This window comes from Bos javanicus, chromosome 1 (genome assembly GCF_032452875.1).
Source record: "Bos javanicus breed banteng chromosome 1, ARS-OSU_banteng_1.0, whole genome shotgun sequence".
In the NCBI taxonomy this organism is placed as follows: domain Eukaryota; kingdom Metazoa; phylum Chordata; class Mammalia; order Artiodactyla; family Bovidae; genus Bos; species Bos javanicus.
Window position 1 is genome coordinate 128,099,735 of NC_083868.1, and position 21,658 is coordinate 128,121,392.

The following is a 21,658-nucleotide window of genomic DNA, read 5'->3' on the forward strand; positions in this document are numbered from 1 at the left end:
GGATGCTTGGGGCTGGTGCACTGGGACGACCCAGAAGGATGGTATGGGGAGGGAGGAGGGAGGGGGGGTTCAGGATGGGGAACACATGTATACCTGTGGCGGATTCATTTTGATATTTGGCAAAACTAACACATTATGTAAAGTTTAAAAATAAAATAAAATTAAAAACAAAACAAAACAAAAAAAACCTGCTGCTCATTCTGCATTGATTTCCACTATGAATGTAATGACAGCCTCTGGGTCAGATGGGGTCACCATGGGGCAGGGTCACCACGCCTTCCGCCTGCAGGCAGACTTCCTCATCATGTCCTGTGTCCATGGACAGTGGGCTTCCTCTCTCTCTCTCTGTGGCCCCTGGGCAGAGTCAGCTTTGGGCCACACCATCTTTTCTCCACTCTGTAAGATCATTCTTGTAGTGGAGGCATAAAACAGATATTTGGTTGAGGTGAATTGATTATTTTTCCTACCATACTGCCTTTTGGGGTGTTGCTTATATGCCTATAAAATCCGCTATTGTGCTAACCATAGTTTATTCACTCATTCATTTTTTTTTAATGTTAATTTTTCGTTTTTAATACAATTTATTTTTAATTGGAGGATAATTGCTTTACAATATTGTGTCAATTCCTGCCATACATCAACATGAATCGGTCATAAGTATACATATGTCCCTTCCTTCTTGAAATCCCCTCCCACCTTCCACTCCTCTAGGTTGTCACAGAGCTCCCTGAGTCGTACATCCAATTCCCACTGGCTATCTATTTTACATACGGTAGTATATGTGTTTCTGTGATACTCTATTTGTCCCACGCATTCCTTCCTGCTGTGTGTCACAAGTCTGTTCTCCATTGCTGCCCTGAAAATCGGTTTATCAGTACCATCTTTCTAGATTCCATATATACGTGTTAATATACAATGTTTATTTTTCCTCTTTCTGACTTACTTCACTTTGTATAATAGGCTCTAGGCTTGTCCACCTCATTAGAACTGAGTCAACTGTATTTCTTTTTATAGCTGAGTAATATTCCATTGTGTATATGCACCACAACTTCTGTATCCATTCATCTGTCATTTTAAACATTTTTCATTGGAGCATAGTTGATTTAAAATGGTGTGTTAGTTTCTGCTATACAGCAAAACAAATCAGTTATATATGTACATATATCCACTCCTTTTAATATTCTTTTCCCATATAGGTCATTACAGAGTGTTGGTAGTGGCTTAGGTGGGTGGTTCTTGTTCTCGCTCTTTTATGAGGTTGCCCGCAAGACACTGGATGGGCCATATGAAGGCTTGACTAGGGCTGAAGCGTCCACTCACGTGGCTGTGGGCAAGGGCCAACACTTCCTCTCTGGCTGTTGGCAGGAGACCTGGGTTCCTCACCATGTGGATCTTTCTTTAGGGCTGCCTGTGTGTCCTCTGACAGGGTAGCTGGCTTTTCCCAGAGCAAGAGATCCAAAAGAAAGCAAGATAAAAGCCATCTGCCCTCGAGTTTCACCCTGTAATTTCTACCACATTCTACATATTAGAAGCGACTCACCAAATCCAGCCCACCACACAATTCCCTGATTTAGCTTCACCTATTGAAGGGAGGAGTGCCAAATAATCTGTAGACATATTTTAAATTTATCACACCAAGTTTGACTGGATTCAGGGATGAAAATAAGGTCTTTCTCTCTCCCTCTCAGTCTTTTTCTCCTGCTTCCTTTTCACCAAAACAGTCAGAAATGCCTTGGCTACTCTTGTTAAACCCTTCCCTCTGTTCCTCATTTACTCAATCAGTGCTTATAAGGCATTTACACAAGGCAATGATTAAGGCTAAGGAATGAATTTCTAATGATAAAATACCAGGCATCATAGCAGGTTGATAGAGGAGATATTTTGGAGGTGAGAAGGATAACTATGTCCTTGTTCCAGGCATAAAACTATTACATCTCATAATAATTAAATGCTAGGGACCACTGCTTTTCATATCTCTCTTTTTTTTTTTTTTCATTTCATCCTCATAGCTTTTACTGGCTATGCCCTCGTACCAAGCACCAAGGGCTGGCTACATGAGTGTGGCCATCAATGCACAGAGTTCAACACCAGTTACAGGCTTGCAAAGCTGAGCCAGATAACACCACCACCAACAGCAAGGATAGCAATTTTAGAAGTTCCAGACTCTCTTCTAAGTGTTCTACACGTGTCATCTCATGTGATTCTCATTATAGTTCCAAAAGCTTAAGTACAGGTCCTATTGTCATTTTGCAACTGAGAAAACAGGCTCAAAGAGGTTGCGTACTCAATTGCATCCAACTCTTTGCAACCTCCCAGACTATAGCCCACCAGGCTCTTCTGTCCATAGGATTTGTCAGGCAAGAATACTGGTGTGGGTTGCCATTTCCTTCTCTGGGGGATTATCATGACCCAGGAATTGAAGCTGTGTCTCTTGCACCTCTTGCATTGGCAGGTGGATTCTTTACCACTAGCACCACCTCAGAGAGGTTGAGGTTGAGTCAATTTTTCACATTCGCATGCTAAAAAGTGATGGCTTTGAACCAAGGTAATGTGATTCCAACTCGGCACTCTGCAAACTGACTTTGGTTAACACACTACAGCCTAGGTCAACAACATGACCCTCTGGGTGGAGACTGTGTGGGTGGCATGTGGCATCTCTATGTGTTCTGTGGAGCTGGCAGTTCACTACTGTGAACTTCCTCCTTCTGCCACCCCCACTGGGGAATATTTTGATCTCTGTGACTCTCCAGGCAAGACTAGGATTTCAACTACTGTCACTCCTCTGGGAAATATCTTACAAGAAATAGCAAAGAAAAGCTTAGCCCAAAAAAAAAAAGTAGCATATCAGAACAGGAGAATGTAGCATAACAGAATGCATTTTCTCTCTGCGTGTTCATGCAGGTACATTGCATTGAGAAGGGGCTCTGAAAGCACCCTTGAGCTGAATTCTAGGAAAGGCCAACCCCCGTGTGGTCATTATGAATGTGTTCTTCTGGTTTTCTTCCATCTGGGGCATGACAAAGTCAGAGTTGCACATACCTGCCCCTTTGAGGTCAGGTATGGCCATGGGGCTTTTGTTGGCTGGTGGAATGTGAGCAGAGGTGACATGTCTCACTTCTGGATGGAAGCCATGCTCTGTCCCTTTGCCTTGGGGCTGGCCAGACTGCAGATGGCTCATGCTGTCAGCCTGAGTCTCAGAGTGGCAGAGCCCAGCCAATCTGTGATTCACATGCAGTGAGAGATAGCTATACTTTTCTTAGGCCGTTTATTTTGGAATTTTTGTTACTAGGATCATGATTTTATGACTAATTAGTCATGACTGATGCATCAAGTCTCTCTGTCTCCCTGATGAAGGAATTACCCTACGTTTCTAACTGAACCTGATCGAGAGGACAGGTCATGCTTAGGAGACTGCAGTAGTTGGATTTGGGATGGACCCATTGCTTACCTCAAAGTCACCTGAACGAAGTAGATTAAAAATGGGAAATTGAGAGGCTTCCCTGGTGGCTCAGTGGTGGAGAATCTGCCTGCAAATTCAGGAGACACAGGTTCATTCCCTGGCCTGGGAAGATCCCACATGCCACAGAGCAACTAAGCCTGTGCACCACAGCTGTTGAGCCTCAGCTCTAAAGCCCGGGAGCCGCAACTACTGAAGCCCGAGTGCCCTAGAGCCTGTGCTCCGACAAGAGAAGCCACTGTGATGAGAGGGCCGGCATTGCAACTAGAGAGTAGCCCCACTCACCACAACTGAGGAAAGGCCTGAGCAGCAGGGAAGACCTAGCACAGCCAATAATAAATAAATAAGTAAATGATGTTTTTTTAAAAAATCGAAAATTGAGCTGAGGATCATAATGGAACTTGGTAGATACATGGGAATTTAATTTTCCAGACAAAAGTTATATGAGACAGATTCTACTTTTCTGTATCTAATATCCCATTTGCTCTTTTGCAACATGATCTTGCCCTTCCCCCAGCAAGAGATGAGGTTGATTTCTCAGTTCTTGATTCCGGGCTGGACTTTGAGTACTCTGATCAAGAGAATAAATCCAGTGGAATTTGTGCCTTGCCAGTTCTGAAAGTAACTCTTAATTGACTACATTTTGCCTGCTGTGTTCAGGTTCTGAGATACCATGTGGAGAGAGAGAGAGAGACTAAGAAGTATTACTGTACCAGATAAGTGAGTGATAGAAGCATCATGGAACTGGATTCTCCAGCCCCAGAGGCCCCGGTTGATCCCACATAGGGCTATGGTGAGCCATCCAGCTGGGTCTTTCCCCAGATCCATGACCCATATAATCATGAGCAAAATAGATGGTTGTTTTTAGCCACGGTGTCTCATGGTAGTGTTAGGTAATACTAGATAACTGCACATGAAAACAACAGACACCTGGAGGTAGCTAAAGCGTGGCTTATTTTATTATTTTAAAGATAAGTAAACTGATGCTCAATGACACTCATTCTTTTGCTCGGGATCACAGTGTGCCTTGGTGCGACAGAAAGGGCTGAACACACGTCTGATTATCAGCCTCGCTCAGAGGTTTTTCTACAACAAAAGACATCGGGGCACATAGGATGCCTGTGGCATATACTGCAAGTGGATCTGCATAAGAAGAAAGTGAAGCCCAGAGAGACTGGGGGCCTCGCTCAAGGTCACCTGGGGAGCCTGGGCCCCCGAACAGGCAACAATCCCCATCTTTTAACTCCAGGTCCAGTTCTCTGCCCTACAGGCTTCTGAGTTCTCTATTATCTGAAAGAAAAAGAGCCAAATTGCTTGAACAATTAAAATGTGTTTTGTTGCCTTTGTTTCTTGGTAATACCCTGTAAAAGCAAATGATCATTCTCAGGGGGATGTTAAATAAAAAGCTATAAAAGTATCTCATTGCCACAGGCTGAACATTTGAAGGGAAATTTGCTGAGCGTGAGCCATGTTGTTAGAGCCAAGGGAACTGCAGAGAGAAGGCAGCAGTCTGTTCCCACAGCCAGAGACCCCTCTCTCAGACACCCTGCCCAGACCCACCTCTGGCTGTTGGTTTTCTCAAAATAGAAATAAAAATATAAATCTCAAGCGACATGCTTAATAGATGCTATTTAATAGTTATATATTATAACATAAATTACATAGTTTATTAATGGTTTAAAGCCCCATTATTGTTTTCCGAATTGTTGTCTCATTTTTTTCTCCCTCCCTAATGTTACCTCTAGAAGATTTTACAGCTTTCTAGTCACTTCTTGGTTACAAGAACCCTGTTTTCAGGTGTTAAAAGGTCTAGTCAAATCTAAATACAGACTCTAATTTCACATCTCCTTCCAGGTTAGAATGAGCCAACCTGAGGGCTCTGCAATGGGAAAGGAGGGCATGGTGACCTTGTCACATTTCCTTGCCGTTCATTCATATCCTTGCCGCTGGTTCCTGCTCCCACTGCTTTTTCCTCCAAAGGTGCACCCACAGCCGCTAACTCACCTGGCAGACACTGCTTTTGAATGAGATTCCATCAGGCTGCCTCAAGCCTTCTAACTCGGTCCACTGGAGTTGTGTATGGGAATCTCCTACGTCCTTGCCCCACCAGATGCTGGCAGTGCAGCCACCAACTGTGTTGCATCTCTCTTCATCCTGGCATTATGGGCAGCTTTTGCCAGGTGCTGCCCTCACAATTTTCCAGGCGTGAATCTCTAGGCTCATGTATCAAGCCCCAGAGTAAATTATCCAGGTGTCTGAAGAACTCTCACCATTGTATCAGTCAGCTAGATGTACAATAAGTTTGTGTAACAACTCACCTCCAAACTGAGCAACATGTAGATTACTACATTTAGTAAGCATTTATTTTCACAATCACAGGGCTTCTGTTCAGCTGATACCAGTTTGGTTTGTCTGGCAGCTCAGCTTTAAGCAATGGTTCTAGGTGGTCTTGGCTCCTTGCTGCTGGTTGGGCTCAGGTTTGTTTTATGTGTGTTCCTTCAAGGCCAAAACTAAAGGGGGAGCAGCTTCCCTGGGAAGTTAAGCCCAAGAGATGACAGAAGTACAAGAGAAAAAAATCATATGATGCCTACACACTTCAAGTATCTGCTAATTATGATGTCTGCTAATATCTCATTGGTCAGAACAAGCCCCATGACTGAATGAAAATCCAGAGAAAAGGAGGTAGGAATACTCTGCTCACTATGGGGTCAAAACAAACTCCATGGGGTGGGAAAGAACACTCCCATGGGAATGGTTGATTGGAGGGAATATTTGCTCAATAAAAATCTAGTTTACCACAGTCACTAAGATAGGATTTTGTTTCTGGAACTCAGCTTCTAGTTGGGGAGAAAACTGCCAGCCATCCTTCAGTCTCTCTAGGAAGTTCTCCTCCTGCCCTGAGGTGGCACACACATTTCGCTCCAGGGCAAAGGAAGGGAGGAGACCAATTCTCTAATTCTACTTTACATTCAATGAGCTCCCTATGATAAACTCATCTTCTAATTTATAATTTGGATGGAGTAGTGGTCACTGAATGGGTCACTGTCTTTTAGCAAGACCTATATGGACTACCCTGGTGGCTCAGATGGTAAAAGCATCTGCCTACAATGCGGGAGACCTGGGTTTGATCCCTGTGTTGGGAAGATCCCCTGGAGAAGGAAATGGCAGCCCATTCTAGTATTGTTGCCTGGAAAATCCCATGGACAGAGGAGCCTGGCAGGCTGCAGTCCATGGTGTCGCAAAGAGTTGGACACGACTGAGTGACTTCACTATATGGATGTATCTAGAGATTCTCTTTAAAATGGGTGAATACATATCATCTTTGGTTCTCAGCTTTGGAGCTTCAGCCACCCAGAAGAAAAGTCCAGTTAACCAGTCTCTTTCAAAATGATTATGCTATAATTCCCTTCAGATTGTCTGTTTCTCTCCTACCTCCCTTAACACCCATCAATGGACACCTTTCTGTGCCAATGTTCCTTGCAACGATTTTAGAGTATTTAAAAGTATGGAGGTGTCATTATTTAAATACATTATTTAAATACTCTCTTAAATGGTAGGCATTTAGCTTGTCTTTATTGTTTTGTTATTTTGAACAACTTTGCAATAAGTATTCTTGACATGCATCTTTATACACTTGTTTGTTTCCAGAGAATATATTTCTAATGTTGGGATTGCTGAATTTTCAATAAATTCCAAAAATTTTTTTTTTGTTTTTTTTTTCATGGAGAAATTAAAACCTAACATAATATTTCCATACAACATTTCTTTACAACAATTATTGCTAAAGGCATCACTCTTTTACATTTTGGTAGACTGGCTAATTCTGATGTGAAAGTAGAAAGTCCCAAAGGGAAATCTGATTTAGAGTTGAGAAGACATAGGAAAGAAAAACACTTCAGTTGCTCCTTTTCTTTTCTCTGAATTTGTTCTACATGTGCTGACCAATAGTGCCAGATTGAAAGATGTCTTACGATCAAAGGAGAGACCAGACACTGGAGTTTCTGTTTCCTTCAGGGTCTTCAGATTCTTTGCAGCAGCAGCATTTGGTGTCTTCTGAGCCAGACTAACATGCTAAATGCAGGAGTGACAAGGATGACTGTTCAAATAATAAATGGGATAAATCCTCTTAATGGGATAGGCAAGCTATATATCATGATTGCATCCAGATTCCATGAATTCATCATGTACACCATGGAACATAAACTCTTATATTTAATGGTAATAGAAGGTAATATCCCAGCAACTATTTTTCTGTGTTTGTTCTTTGAGTAATATTATTACATTGTAATAACTTTAAAATATTTTCAATTTATTTTCTGGTTATCAAAGAAACATATTCTCTTCTGAAAGTTGTAGAAATGTATAAAGATGCAGGAAAAGATTTACCCCCATAATCTCACCATTTATAGGTTTATAGAATAAATATTGGTATCTTGGCCCTGATTTATACTATTATTATTCCTGAGTCTGCAAAATGGGGTATCATCCCCTGGTGGAAGCTTCCTGAATTGCAGGTAATGCAGATGACCAATCATTTACTAAGAGAGAAACAAGGAAAGAAGCGTATCAGCTAAGGAAGCAGTTCCGGAATGAAAATGAAGCCCCTTTCCCTTGGCAACATAATTCTCCTAAAAGAAAAGGGGGAATGAGAGGGTAACAGGCAGGAAGGCTAGGGGTCTCCAAGTGGAGGAAATAGGCTGCAAATGTCAGACATTTTCTCTCTCTCTTAAGCAGCAGGAGGAAACAACTACAGTTGTCAGATTTTTGGCTTCCCTTGTAGCTCAGTTGGTAAAGAATCCTCCTGCAATGCAGGAGACCCCAGTTTGATTCCTGGGTTGGGGAGATCCCCTGGAGAAGGGATAGGCTATCCATCCCAGTATTCTTGGACTTCCCTTATAGCTCAGCTGGTAAAGAATCTACCCACAATGAGGGAGACGGGTTTGATCCCTTGATTGGGAAGACCCTCTGGAGAAGGGAAAGGCTACCCACCCCAGTATTCTGGCCTGGAGAATGTCCATGGGGTTGCAGAGAGTTGGACATGACTGAGCAACTTTAAATGTAAATGTAAAAAAGGAAAAGGAAGTAATAGATCTCTGTTCACCTTTCAGTTCAGTTCATTTTAGTCACTCAGTCATGTCCAACGCTTTGCAACCCCATGGACTGCAGCATGCCAGGCTTTCCTGTCCATCACAAGCTCCCAAAGCTTGCTCAAACTCATGTCCATTGATTTGGTGATGCCATCCAACCATCTCATCCTCTGTTGTCCCCTTCTCCTGCCTTCAATCTTTCCCAGCATCAGGGTCTTTTCCAATGAGTCAGTTCTTTGCATCAGGTTGCCAAAGTATTGGAGTTTCAGCTTCAGCATCTGTCCTTCCAATGAATATTCAGGACTGATTTCCTTTAGGATAGACTGGTTGGATCTCCTTGCAGTCCAAGGGACTCTCAAGAGTCTTCTGCAACACCACAGTTCAAAAGCATCTATTCTTCAGCGCTCAGCTTTCTTTATAGTCCAAATCTCACATCCATACATGACCACTGGAAAAACCATAGCCTTGACTAGATGGACCTTTGTTGGCAAAGTAATGTCTCTGCTTTTTTGATATGCTGTCTAGGTTGGTCATAGCTTTTCTTCCAAGGAGCAAGTATCTTTTAATCTCATGGCTCCAGTCACCATCTGCAGTGATTTTGGAGCCCCCTCAAAATAAAGTCTTTCGCTGTTTTAATTGTTTCTCCATCTATTTGCCATGAAGTGATGGGACCAGATACCATGATCTTAGTTTTCTGAGTGTTGAGTTTTAAGCCAACTTTTTCACTCTCCTCTTTCATTTTCATCAAGAGGCTCTTTAGTTTACTTCACTTCCTGCCATAAGGGTGGTGTCATCTGTGTATCTGAAGTTATTGATATTTCTCCTGGCAATCTTGATTCCAGCTTGTGCTTCATCCAGCCTGGCATTTTGCATGGTATATTCTGTTTATAAGTTAAATAAACAGGGTGACAATATACAATCTTGATGTACACCTTTCCCTATTTGGAACCAGTCCATTGTTCCATGTCCAGTTCTAACTGTTGCTTCTTGACGTGCATACAGATTTCTCAGGAAGCAGATCAGGTGGTCTGGTATTCCCATCTCTTTAAGAATTTTCAACAGTTTATTGTGATCTACACAGTCAAAGGCTTTGATGAAGTCAATAAAGCAGCTGTTTTTCTGGAATGCTCTTTCTTTTTTTTATGATCCAACAGATGTTGGCCATTTGGTCTCTGGTTCCTCTGACTTTTCTAAATTCAGCTTGTGCATCTGGAAGTTCTCAGTTCATGGACTGCTGAAGCCTGGCTTGGAGAATTTTGAGAATTACTTTGCTAGCATGAGGTATGAGTACAATTGTGCATACGTTTGAACATTCTTTGGCCTTGCCTTTCTTTGGGATTGGAATGAAAACTGACCTTTTCCAGTCTTGTGGCCACTGCTGAGTTTTCCAAATTTGCTGGCATATTGAGTGTAGCACTTTAACAGAAGCATCTTTTAGGATTTTAAATAGCTCAACTGGAATTCCATCAGCCCTACTAGCTTTGTTTTTAGTGACGCTTCCTAAGCCCACTTGACTTCGCATTCCAGGATGTCTGGCTCTAGGTGAGTGATCACACCATTGTGGTTATCTGGATCGTGAAGATTTTTTTGTACAGTTCTTCTGTGTATTCTTGTCACTTCTTAATATCTTCTGCTTCTGTTAGGTCCATACCATTTCTGTCCTTTATTGTGCCCATCTCTGCATGAAATGTTCCCTTGGTATCTCTAATTTTCTTGAAGAGATCTCTAGTCTTTCGCAGTCTATTGATTTCCTCTATCTCTTTGCATTGATCACTGAAGAAGGCTTTCTTATCTCTCCTTGCTATTCTTTGGAACTCTGCATTCAAATGGGTATATCTTTCCTTTTCTCCTTTGCCTTTAGCTTCTCTTCTTTTTTCAGCTATTTGTAAGGCCTCCTCAGACTATCGTTTTGCTTCTTGGGGGATGGTCTTGATCACTGCCTCCTGTACAATGTCGTGAACCTCCATCCATAGTTTTTCAGGGACTCTGTATCAGATCTAATCCCTTGAATCTATTTGTCACTTACACTGTATAATCATAAGTGATTTGATTTAGGTCAGGTCCAGTGGACCAGGTTTTGTTCACCTTTGCCTCAAGACTTTTTTGTTCACTTTTGCTTGGAAGATCCAGTAAGAGCTGGGGAGAGGGGCTGGAAGAAGCATAGGTGTGGAATCAAAGGAGTAACACAGAGGTGATGGAGAGGGCTTTAGAAAAAAGCTTCATTTATTCAACTCTCTTGCCCTAAGCCATCTTTGCTTTTTATTATGATTAAATTTCTCCCTATTTTCATTGGCTACAGTATAGTAAGTTGGAGACAGTGTAAACCTACTGGTTTGATTGAGTAGTTCTTTGGAAGAAAATTGAATCATAGGCTTTCCACATTTGAAAATCAGGCAAAACTGTTTAATCATTCTAACTCTAGTTTCTGTGACTTTAAGAGAGCAAGATGAAAGAAAAAGAAACAAAGACAAACCAACCCAACCATGACCTTCTTCTTTGTGTATGAGAGTCTAGTTATGGGGAACTGGCAAAGTGGCTATGAGGAGAATCCATGACCAGGGGATCCTGGAAATGGGATTTATTTGCAGGGCCTAAATAAAGGGGCATGATTTTCTTCCATTTAAACCGTGTTCTAAAAGACTTCCACTTTAATTAGGTTAGTGGCCACAGGAGGCCCAATACTCTGGCATTGCTAGGCAACCCTCCGTCACAGTTGCTGATGCTGGGCTGGGGGCCGGTGGAAGGGCAGCTGGACTGTAGCAGGGATTTCTGACCTTGTCAAGTTTGTGGGTTTCCCTAAATGTCAGGCTGTTTCTGGTACCTGCATAGGCTGTTGCCTGTGCTTTGGGAAGTTCTTTGTGTCTTGCATTTGTTTATTGCCACAGCAGCTTCAAGTTCGAAAAATGCAAGCTTGCCTGTGGAACAGGCACTGCTATTTTTTCAGGCTGCACTCACTGCTTGGTGAGCATGCTGATTCCAGGGCTTTTTGGTTGCTCTGTGGCCCAATATGGGGCTTCATGGCAGCGATGGTGACAGGCCTCCTAAAACTGCCCTGGGAAAAAAGTGCCAAGAGGCGTACCTACCCCCATCTCAGGGCAAAATGAAGGAGCTCAGAGATAGGCAAATACTCCTGAATGCAGAGCCTTTGAACTTGGAGCCCCCAGACTCCCACAGGGGACAAAGGTGGGATTATGGGCTTCTGGATGCTATTGACATCCTGTTCGACATTTTGTGGGTATGTGCTTTATGCCAAGGTCTGTCATTTCTCCATATTCTCAAAGTTGTTGTTGTTGTTCAGCTGCTAAGGTGTGTCTAAGTCTAGGAATTTTGAAAAAATTCAGAACTGCTTTGCCTTAAAAGAGGCAGTTCTCATCCAGACATGGCTGAATTGAATGATGGCAATTGTGTGGATTATTATTGCAACTGTAGCAACACATCCTGGTTACTGGGCATCTGTCACAGGTCAGCACTTCACTTGAGGTTGTGGGGACATATTCTCCTTATACCCCATGGTCTTCATGAGAGTCCTTTCCAGTGTTACCCTCCTCTCTAACAGTGAACTCCTGAGGATCAGAGAATGTCAACACCCTAACAGGGTCCTGCAGACAGAGAGTGGCTGAGACAGCACAGGGGCCCAGCTCTGGTGCCTCCTAGGCTGTGCCTCTCTGGGGAATCACCCAGGGAAGGTGACAATTATTCAAATGAGGTGTCCTCCTGGGAATCTCTGCATGTGTGTGACAGCCCTCCCCTTCCTGTCCCAGCTCTTCCTAGACAGCTGGGAGGGAGATCATGTTTTTGGAGTTGGGATCAATCCCCTGAGACAATCCACACGTCACAGGCGAGGTCCAATCAGCAGGTGGGTTCTCACCTTTAAACCCACAGAGCACTGGGCTGGTCCCAAGAGACCATTTCTCTACAGCTTAACCCTTCAATTTTGCCCACATAAGACCTCAGCTGCTTTCAAAGTGGAAAACACACACGAGCTCGGGGCCTAATGTGTGACACTGGACCTCAGTGGCCCTTCTTTCAGTGTCCCTTGTGGGGGCCCACGCCCAAAGCCTCTGCTGAGATGAGACAAGAATGCAGGGGAAGAGCCCATCTGAACTTTGTCACGAGATCTTAGTGGGTGTCTTTGGGTCCAGGCCAGGACCTGGGTCCCTGTTCCCCCAGGGCCACCTGGCAGACTCCACTCACCCTCCTCACCTGCCTCCTCCGAGAGCCTTTCCCTACTCCCAGGGCCTCTTGGACGTGCTTGGATCATGACCCGCCCAAGCCTGCACTTGAAGAGCCCCAATCTGAAAACAGTAAACAATGAAATGAGAACTTATGTAAGTGACAGGACCCCTACTCCAACCAGAGGATATAAGAGGGTGGCGTGGATCCTGATCAGACCCACAAGCATCCCCAGGCGCCCGTCTACCTCCCACTTTTCAGCTTCGTTTTCAGAATGGCTGTGCATGAAACAGGGTATAGGGTAAAGGCAGGGCAGACCCCTCACCCATCAAGTCTCCAGGGCCAGGCTGTATTCAGTCTCAACTTCTCTGTGCCACTTATAAGCTGTGTCGCCTTGGGCAAGTTATTTAACCTCTCTGTGGCTCAGTTCCTCCCAGTAAAATGGAGGTAATAATAATACTGCCTGCTGTGCTAAGTCACTTCTTTGTGTCCGACTCTTTGCAGCCCCATGGACTGTAGTCCACCAGGCTTCTCTTTCCATGGGATTCCCAGGCAAGAATACTGGAGTGGATTGCCATTTCCTTCTCCAGGTCATCTTCCTGACCCAGGAATTGAACCTGCATCTCTTATGTCTCCTTTATTTGGCAGGTGGGTTCTTTACCACTAGTGCCAGCTGGAAAGCCCTAATATTAATAATAGGGCCTACTTCATAGAATTATGTGAAAATTAAATGATCCCATACCTATAAAATGCTTGGTACAGTGCCTGGAAAGAGTCATAAGTATCAATTCTTTCAGTCATAATTACTACTATTGTTCATTTCCAGCTTAACAACCTCATCAGCCATGATAAACTTGAAATTTGTTTTTCATTGACCTCTCTTCAGTTCAGTTCAGTTCAGTTCAATCGCTCAGTCATGTCCAACTCTTTGCAACCCCATGAACCGCAGCACTCCAGGCCTCCCTGTCCATGACCAACTCCCAGAGTTTACCCAAACTCATGTCCGTTGAGTTGGTGATGCTATCCAGCCATCTCATCCTCTGTCATCCCCTTCTCCTCCTGCCCCCAATCCCTTCCAGCATCAGGGTCTTTTCCAATGAGTCAACTCTTTGCATGAAGTGGCCAAAGTATTGGAGTTTCAGCTTCAACATCAGTCCTTCCAGTGAACACCCGGGACTGATTTCCTTTAGGATGGACTGGTTGGATCTCCTTGAAGTCCAAGGGACTCTCAAGAGTCTTCTCCAACACTACAGTTCAAAAGCATCAGTTCTTCGGTGCTCAGCTTTCTTCACAGTCCTCTTATCTGGCCACAAATGCCCCATCTAGGCTTATCACTCCTTGGAGAGGAAAAACAGATTCCTGTGTGTTTTTTCCTTCTGTGTGAGGGTTTCCCAACACCGAGTAATTCTCCATGACATCAGCTGGGTGTCCTCTAATTCACTTCGAATCTGACCCTATCTACCTTCAGATTCGAGCAGTGAGGGGTGCAGTCCCACCAGACTGCCTTCACAGTTCTCAGGTGGTCACCTGCATTTTTGAGCCACTGGCCAACCATCAGGTTCCCACAACTCCTTGGGCTTGATCATTTGCTAAAACAGCTCACAGAACTCAGAGAAACAATCCCCTATGTTTACTAGTTTAGTATAGGATAAAGGCTATCATAAAGGATACAGATGAACAACCAGATTGAGATACAGTACAGAGGTCTGGGAGGATCCCAAGTGGTGCTTCTGTCCTCGTGGAGTTGGGGTGCATCACCCTCCAAGCACGTTATTCACTAGCCTGGAAGCTCCTAGAACATGCACTATTGGGATTTTTATGGGGCATCATCATGAAAGCATATTTGCTTGTTAACTCCATTTCCAGACTCTCTCCCCTCTCTGGAGGATGGGGAGGGGTCAGGCTGAAAAGTTCCCAGCTTCCAAACTTGGTTTGGTTTTTCTGGTGATCAACCCCTATTGGGAGCCACCCAGGAGCCCACCTAGAGTTGTCTCAATAGAACAAAAAAATGCTCTCATCACTTAGGAAATTATGAGGGTTTTAGGAGCTGTGCATCAGAAACTGGGGTCAAAGTTTAAATGTCAGAATAGAAGATTCTCCCAGCACTCCTATTTACAAGAGTTTTAGAAGCTCTGTGTCAGGAACCAAGGGCAGAGACCAGTGTATGTATTTCTTTTTGTTTCACATTCATGCATTTGACACACTAACCTAGCTTCTACCTCTTTCTCCGTGCTGTTCCCCTACCTGCTCTGCCTACTGCTTGTTTCTCTGCTCCTTTAATTTCCTTCAACTTTCATGGCCCTGGGGATGTTCCATGCCCTCAACCAAACCTGGTCTGGACACAGAGCCCAATGGGGGTGGCTTTGACTGTCTGCTATTGCTTCTGGTGTGGAAACCCATGTAGGGTAGAGCTTCCTCTATAAGCTCCTCTATTTGGCTGGTACAGTTTTAATTTTTTAAGTAGTTATTTAATTTCAGTTTTGGCTGCTCTGGGTCTTGGTTGCTGTGCAGGAGCTTTCTCTAGCTGTGACAAGTGGGGCTACTCTGTTGTTGCGGTGCACAGGCTTCTCATCGTGATGACTTCCCTTGTTGCGGAACATGGGCTCTAGGCACTCGGGCTTCGGTAGTGTCAGCGTGCAGGCTCAGTAGTTGTGGCTCTCAGGCTCTAGAGCACCTGCTCAGTAGTTGGGGGGCAGAGGCTTAGTTGCTCTGCAGCATGTGGAATCCTCCTGGAGCAGGGATTGAACCCATGTCCCTTGCATTGGTAGGCAGACTCCTAACAACCAGGAAAGCCCTTGATCAGTTTTTATGGAGTGACTTTGTAGTCTACTTTGGGGCTCGAAAAGAAACTTGCTACACCTGGCTTTATTAAGATTAAAGACTCTCTTTACCTTGATTTTCTTGGAAGGCAAAAAAAAAAAAAAAAAATCAAAGAAATAAACCCTGAAACATCTACAGTTTTATATAGAAAGCATTATTTTTGAGCTAAATGATTTTTTTTTTCCTGAAGGAAAATTTAGAAATTGTAGCTCCTAGTGGAATTAAAGGAATGAAAATGAAGTCATGCATAGATTCACAGCAGCTGAAGAACTCTGTTCAGGACTCTATTTTGCTAACTTCTACAATTTGCTGTAAAAAATTCAAGCTTCTGGGCCCGGTTCAGTTTTGCAGTAGCCCGTATCCCTTGGGCTTCTCCCTAAATTGCATTTTTCCCCTAGATTCAGTCAATTATTTGCCTTAGAGCATATTGGCTTTTCTGAGAGCTTCTACACAACCCGACTTCTGGTTGTTTTTCTGGCAAAGAAATTATTTGATTTAAAACCAAAATGTCCTTGTGAATCCTTTGGAAAACAGGGTGACAGGGAGAGGTCTACCATCATCCCTCCATCATGTCAGACCTTCCCTTCCTCCCTGTCCCCTTCCCGTTGCAGAATTGGAGTTACATTGGAGTATAATTGATTTGGGCTTACCTGGTGTCTCAGTGGTAAAGAATCTACCTGCTCATGCAGGAGATGCATTGATTGAACCCTGAACCCAGGGTTCGACCCCTAGGTCAGGACAATTCCCTGGAGAAGAAAATGGCAACTCACTCCTGTATTCTTGCCTGGAAGACCCCAAGGCAAAGGAACCTGGAAGGCTGCAACCCATGGGATCGCAAAAGTGTTGAATACAACTTAGTGACTGAACAGCAACAACAAATAGTTGATTTACAATGCTGTGTTAGTTTCAGGTGTACAGCAAAGTGACTCAGTCATATATATATTTTCTGATTCTTTTCCTTATAAGTTACTACGAGATATTGCAGATACTTCCCTGTGCCATACAGTGGATCCTTGTTGTTTATCTATTTTATACAGCGTGTATCTATTAATCCCCAACTCCTAATTATCCCCCATCTCCTTTGGCAACCACGCATCTCTTCTCTGTGTCTGTAAGTCGACTTCTGTTTCATATATAAGTTCATTTGCGTCATATTTTAGGTTCCACATATCAGGGTTATCATACCTTTGTTTTCTCTGCCTTACTTCACTTAGTATGTTAATCTCTAGGTCTATCCATGTGTCTGCAAATGGCAATGTTTTGCTTTTTTTGTGGCATACATTCCATTGTATGTATGTACCACATTTTCTGTATCCATTCATCTGTTGATGGACATTTTAAGAACCATGCCTCTTTGATCTTCTAATTCTTCAAATCTAAGTGAAAGTGAAAAGTGAATGTGGCAGTTGCTCAGTCATGTCTGACTCTGCAACCCCACGGACTGGCGCCCACCAGGCTCCTCTGTCCATGGCATTCTCCAGGCAAGAATACTGGAGTGGGTAGCCATTCTCTTCTCTAGAGCATCTCCCCTACCCAGGGGTTGAACCCAGGTCTCCTGTATTGCAGGTGGATTCTTTACCATCTGAGTGACTAAGACAAGTTCCTACTGGTTCAAGTTTTTTTTGAGAGATGATATGATTCAAAGGCAGTGAATCTGGAGTGCATGTGTGTATATATGTGTGTTTGTGTGCACATATATTCATTCATACAAGTGTATGTGTATATACGTGTATATGTGTGTGTGTGTGGAGGGGGTGCACAGATGAGTGTGTGGCTGGGTGCTGCTGATGGCTTTCACCAGGAAGACATGTCAGCCGGCAGAAATAAGAGCACTTGTGTATAACATTGCTCCTGCCATTTTTGGTTCATATTATCTCTTTTTTCCCCCTGAATATACCCCTTTATTTATTTTGGAGCAAAGCAACTGTTGAAATGATATCAACATTTCCCCACATACCCTGTTTCTCATTATCTCTCAGAGAAAAACGAGAGATTAAAGATAAACAGCACAGGGTAAATTCAGACTTTAACAACTCAAATCAATGAACATTTTCTGAGAATTTTTTGTGCCCAGCTTCCATTCACTCCTGCTGCCATGCCCTTCTGCAAGCCATCTTCATGGTGGCCTCTCCTCTGGCCTGTGCATTATCATTCCTGTTCATCCCTCAAAGGCTAACTCTGGTCCTCCTGCAGTCTGGAAGCGTCTTCCAGCAACTTAGGCCTGGAACCATCTTTCAGCAACTCAGCAAATCTAGTGCGTCCCACGTGCTTGCTGGTCTGGGAAAGGGCCATTCCTCACAATCACTCAGAGGCTTTTCAAAAACACTAAAACCAAGGTCTCTGGGCCCTATAATCTGATCAGTGGCTCTGGGGCGGACCCTGGGCATCTTTATTTTTAAAAAGCTCCGTAGGTGATTCCAATGCTTACTTGGGATGGGGCCCCATAGCTCCTGAGGCCTCACAACAGATTCAACACCCACGTGCTTTCCAGGTGGCCTGGTGGTTAGTAAGCAACCTGAAGACAGGAACTAGCTTCTTGTCTCTCTGGTCTCTCCTCCAGAGCCTATTTGAGTTGGAGACGGTTGATGCCATTAGTATTCTAGCAAATCACTGAATCACATTCACTGATGACTTGAGTTTGTGTCCCCAGTCCAGGCCTGTTCTCTGGGTCCCAGTCTCACATAATGGCGGAGAAGGCAATGGCACCCCCCTCCAGTACTCTTGCCTGGAAAATCCCAAGGACAGAGGAGCCTGGTAGGCTGCAGTCCATGGGGTCGCGATGAGTCAGACATGACTGAGCGACTTCACTTTCACTTTTCACTTTCATGCATTGGAGAAGGAAATGGCAACCCACTCCAGTGTTCTTGCCTGGAGAATCCCAGGGATGGGGGAGCTTGGTGTGCTGCTGTCTATGGGGTCACACAGAGTCGGACATGACTGAAGTGATGCAGCAGCAGCAGCTCACATAATTGTTCCAATTATTAAGCTGATGTCTCTCAGCCTCTACTCCACCTTTCTGGACTTGGTCTCTGATGCTGAGGTTGTGACTCTGCAGATAGCATTTTTTTTTTTTTTTTTTGCCAGCTGACTCCATGATGCTCTGGTACTAGGGGACACCAGAGGAAGATTGGGGTCCTGGGAGGGGGTGTAGGAAAAAGTTTCTTCCGGTCTTGCCCCCTCTTCAGGGCAGCGTCACCTTCCAGGCTGTTGCAGTTCAGCTGTCACTGACAGTTTCCAGCTTTTCTCCCCACACCCTAGAACGGGCCTGCCAGAACTCCCCCAGAGATACCAGCACCAGCCTGGCCATGACCTTTGCTCAGAGATCTGAGTCCCAGCTTAGCAGGGCTCCTCCTCCAGCCTCTGGTTCTGGTAACCATACCTTCTTCCCCCCATTTTCCTGGCCATGGGGGTGACAGTGGCACCTAGGGATGATAGTTGCCACCTCTGTGTTATCCCAGTGGCTCTTTTCTGTCCTGAGTCTTCCAACATCTGTTGACCAATTCCTGTACTCAGTTCACTCTGTTAAAAGGGCTGGTGTGGATTCTGTTTTCCAGACTGAATCAGACTGACACAACACCCAGATGCCGCTGATTCCACCAATCCTTCAAGCATCCTCTTTCACCCAAGGCAGAACATAGTTTCCCTAAAACTGAAACTTGTCTCTTCTTCCCTTTCGGGATCCGTCATCCACCCAATGCTTAATCTGGAATCTTTGACACCATCCTTGGTTACTTTTGCCTGCTCATCCATATACACCACTGGTCAGAAAAGGCTCTTGATTTCACCTTGAGTCTGTCCCTTCAGCCCAGGTAACCATGCTGGTGCTAACAGTCCTCCTGCCTTTTCTCTTGGTTCCTTGCAACTCACTGTCCACACAGAACCGAAAGTAACACTACTAATATATAAATAGGGTTGTGACATTGCCTGGGTTACAGCTTCCCTACATGTACACCCTCTGTGATGGCCTTTAAGTTCGGCCAAGGCCATTTACCACCCTTCTTTTCTCCTAATTTCCTGCCATCAAGCCTCTAGGATTGCTGAGTTCCTGTTTTGTTTTTTTTTTTTTCCTGCCTCAGGGCCCTTGCACTGCTACCACTCGATCTAAAAACAGAGAAGTTTTTCTCTTCTGCTTGTCACATGGCTGGTTTCTTCCCTTAAGGAGATAGCTTTAAATTCACTTCTTGGGGAGCCCTTTACTAACAAAGCATCATAGACTGAGTGTCTTATAATAACAGAAATTTACTTCTCACAGTTCTAGAGGCTGGAAGTCCGAGATCAGGGCACCAGCATAATCAGGTTCTGGTGAGGACCCTTCTTCTGTGGGTGTAGATGGTTGTCTTCTTGTTCCCTCAAGTGATAGAAAGACAGTGAGTTAGTTCTCTGGCTTCATCTTATAAAGGCGCTAACTCCATTCTTGAGGGTCCCACCCTCATGACCTGATTACCTCCCAAGGCTCCACCTTCAAACACCATCACATTGGGATTAGGGTTTCAACAGATGAATTTTGGAGAATGCAACATTCAGGCCATTTCACCCACTTTTGAATTGATACCTCCCAGCTCCATGCTCCTTTCCTCCCTAGCACTTTTCATCATTTCTAGTCATCAGCATATTATATCTTTGTCTTCCTCGTTAGACTGTAAAATATGTGTGGCAGGACCATGCCTGTTTAATTCCCCACTGTGTTCCTTGTCCCTAGGTCTCATTACAGATGTGTTAAATGAGTGAATGAATTTAGAGTGAAAAGAAAAAAAGAAAAAAGTAAGAAGAGGAGAGGTGCTAGAAAACTACCATTTTCTTAGCTAGCAACTATAGTAATATACTACAAAGTCTTTTCAAGTAGACACAGCCACTAATTATCTGTTCCTGTACTCAAACGCTGTGCTCTAAAGAAAGACTGATAAGGATGTTGAAATATGCAGATATACAGTGAGATTATTGCTCAATGTAGTGGTGTATATTTATGAATCTCTTGGTTATATTAGTAGCACACACATATATGTACTACTATGCACATGCAGAATTATAAATCACTGTATTTTATGGCTGTAACTTATGAAATACTGTGCATCAAATATACTTCAATTAAAAAAAAAAACTTCCTCTTTAGAACAGACTTGTAGACACAGGGTGGGACTTGAGAGAGTAGCACTGAAACATATGCATTGCTGTATGTGAAATAGATAGCTAGTGGGAAGTTGCTCACAGAGCTCACCCCAGTGCTCTGTGACAACCTACAGGAGTGGGTTGGGTTTGAGGGTGGGAGGGGAGTTCAAAAGGGAGGGGACATATGCATACTTGTGGTTGATTTACGTTGTTGTAAGGCAGAAACCAGCACAACATTGTAAAGCAATCATTCTCCAATTTTAAAAAGAAACAAACAAAAACTTCCTCTTTAATAGTATTTTCTACTTTGTTACATGCTTTCATGTTTATTACTCATTTGCGTTTGACAACAGTCCTAAGAAGCGGGAAAAGGAACATTATTCTTATTTTATTAAAGATTAGCTGTAAAATGTCTAAACAAACCACATCATCATATAGACAATAAAGCTGACATCCAGCTTTGTAAGATGAGAGGGACTCAGGCAAGGTGAGAGAGGGGCTCACTCAAGGCCACACGGTAGGTTAGGGAAGTGCTGGCTTTACACCAGATCCTTGTCTTCCTTTTTATACCACAGGAGGAGTCCCAGGAGGGTGCACTCTGTGTAAACCATAACCCAGGGACCCAATGATGTGCAAGGATTTCTGCACCATTAAGAAGCTCCATCTTTCATTTGGGAGACTAGTTCAGCTACCAGTAAAGTGGGCTTCTCAGAGAATCCCAGACCGTCTTGGTTGCTGAATGCAAGTTTGCATGTTCTCTAGAGAGGCAAGATGGGGTGCTGGGGCTTATCTGATTCTGGTCATTCTTCTCGGCTCTGAGTAGGTGTGTTCTTTGTAATGCAAAATGGGTATCGTCCTTTTTTTTTTTTTTTCCATCTAATTTCATTTCAGTTTATCAGTAGTAAAATCCCTGCTGGCATGTCATTTAATTTGCTCCCTGTGCTAATGATGATTCTGAAGCCTTTAACAGAAATGATTATATGATAATACCAAATCTGATGGTAGATTCAAGCCA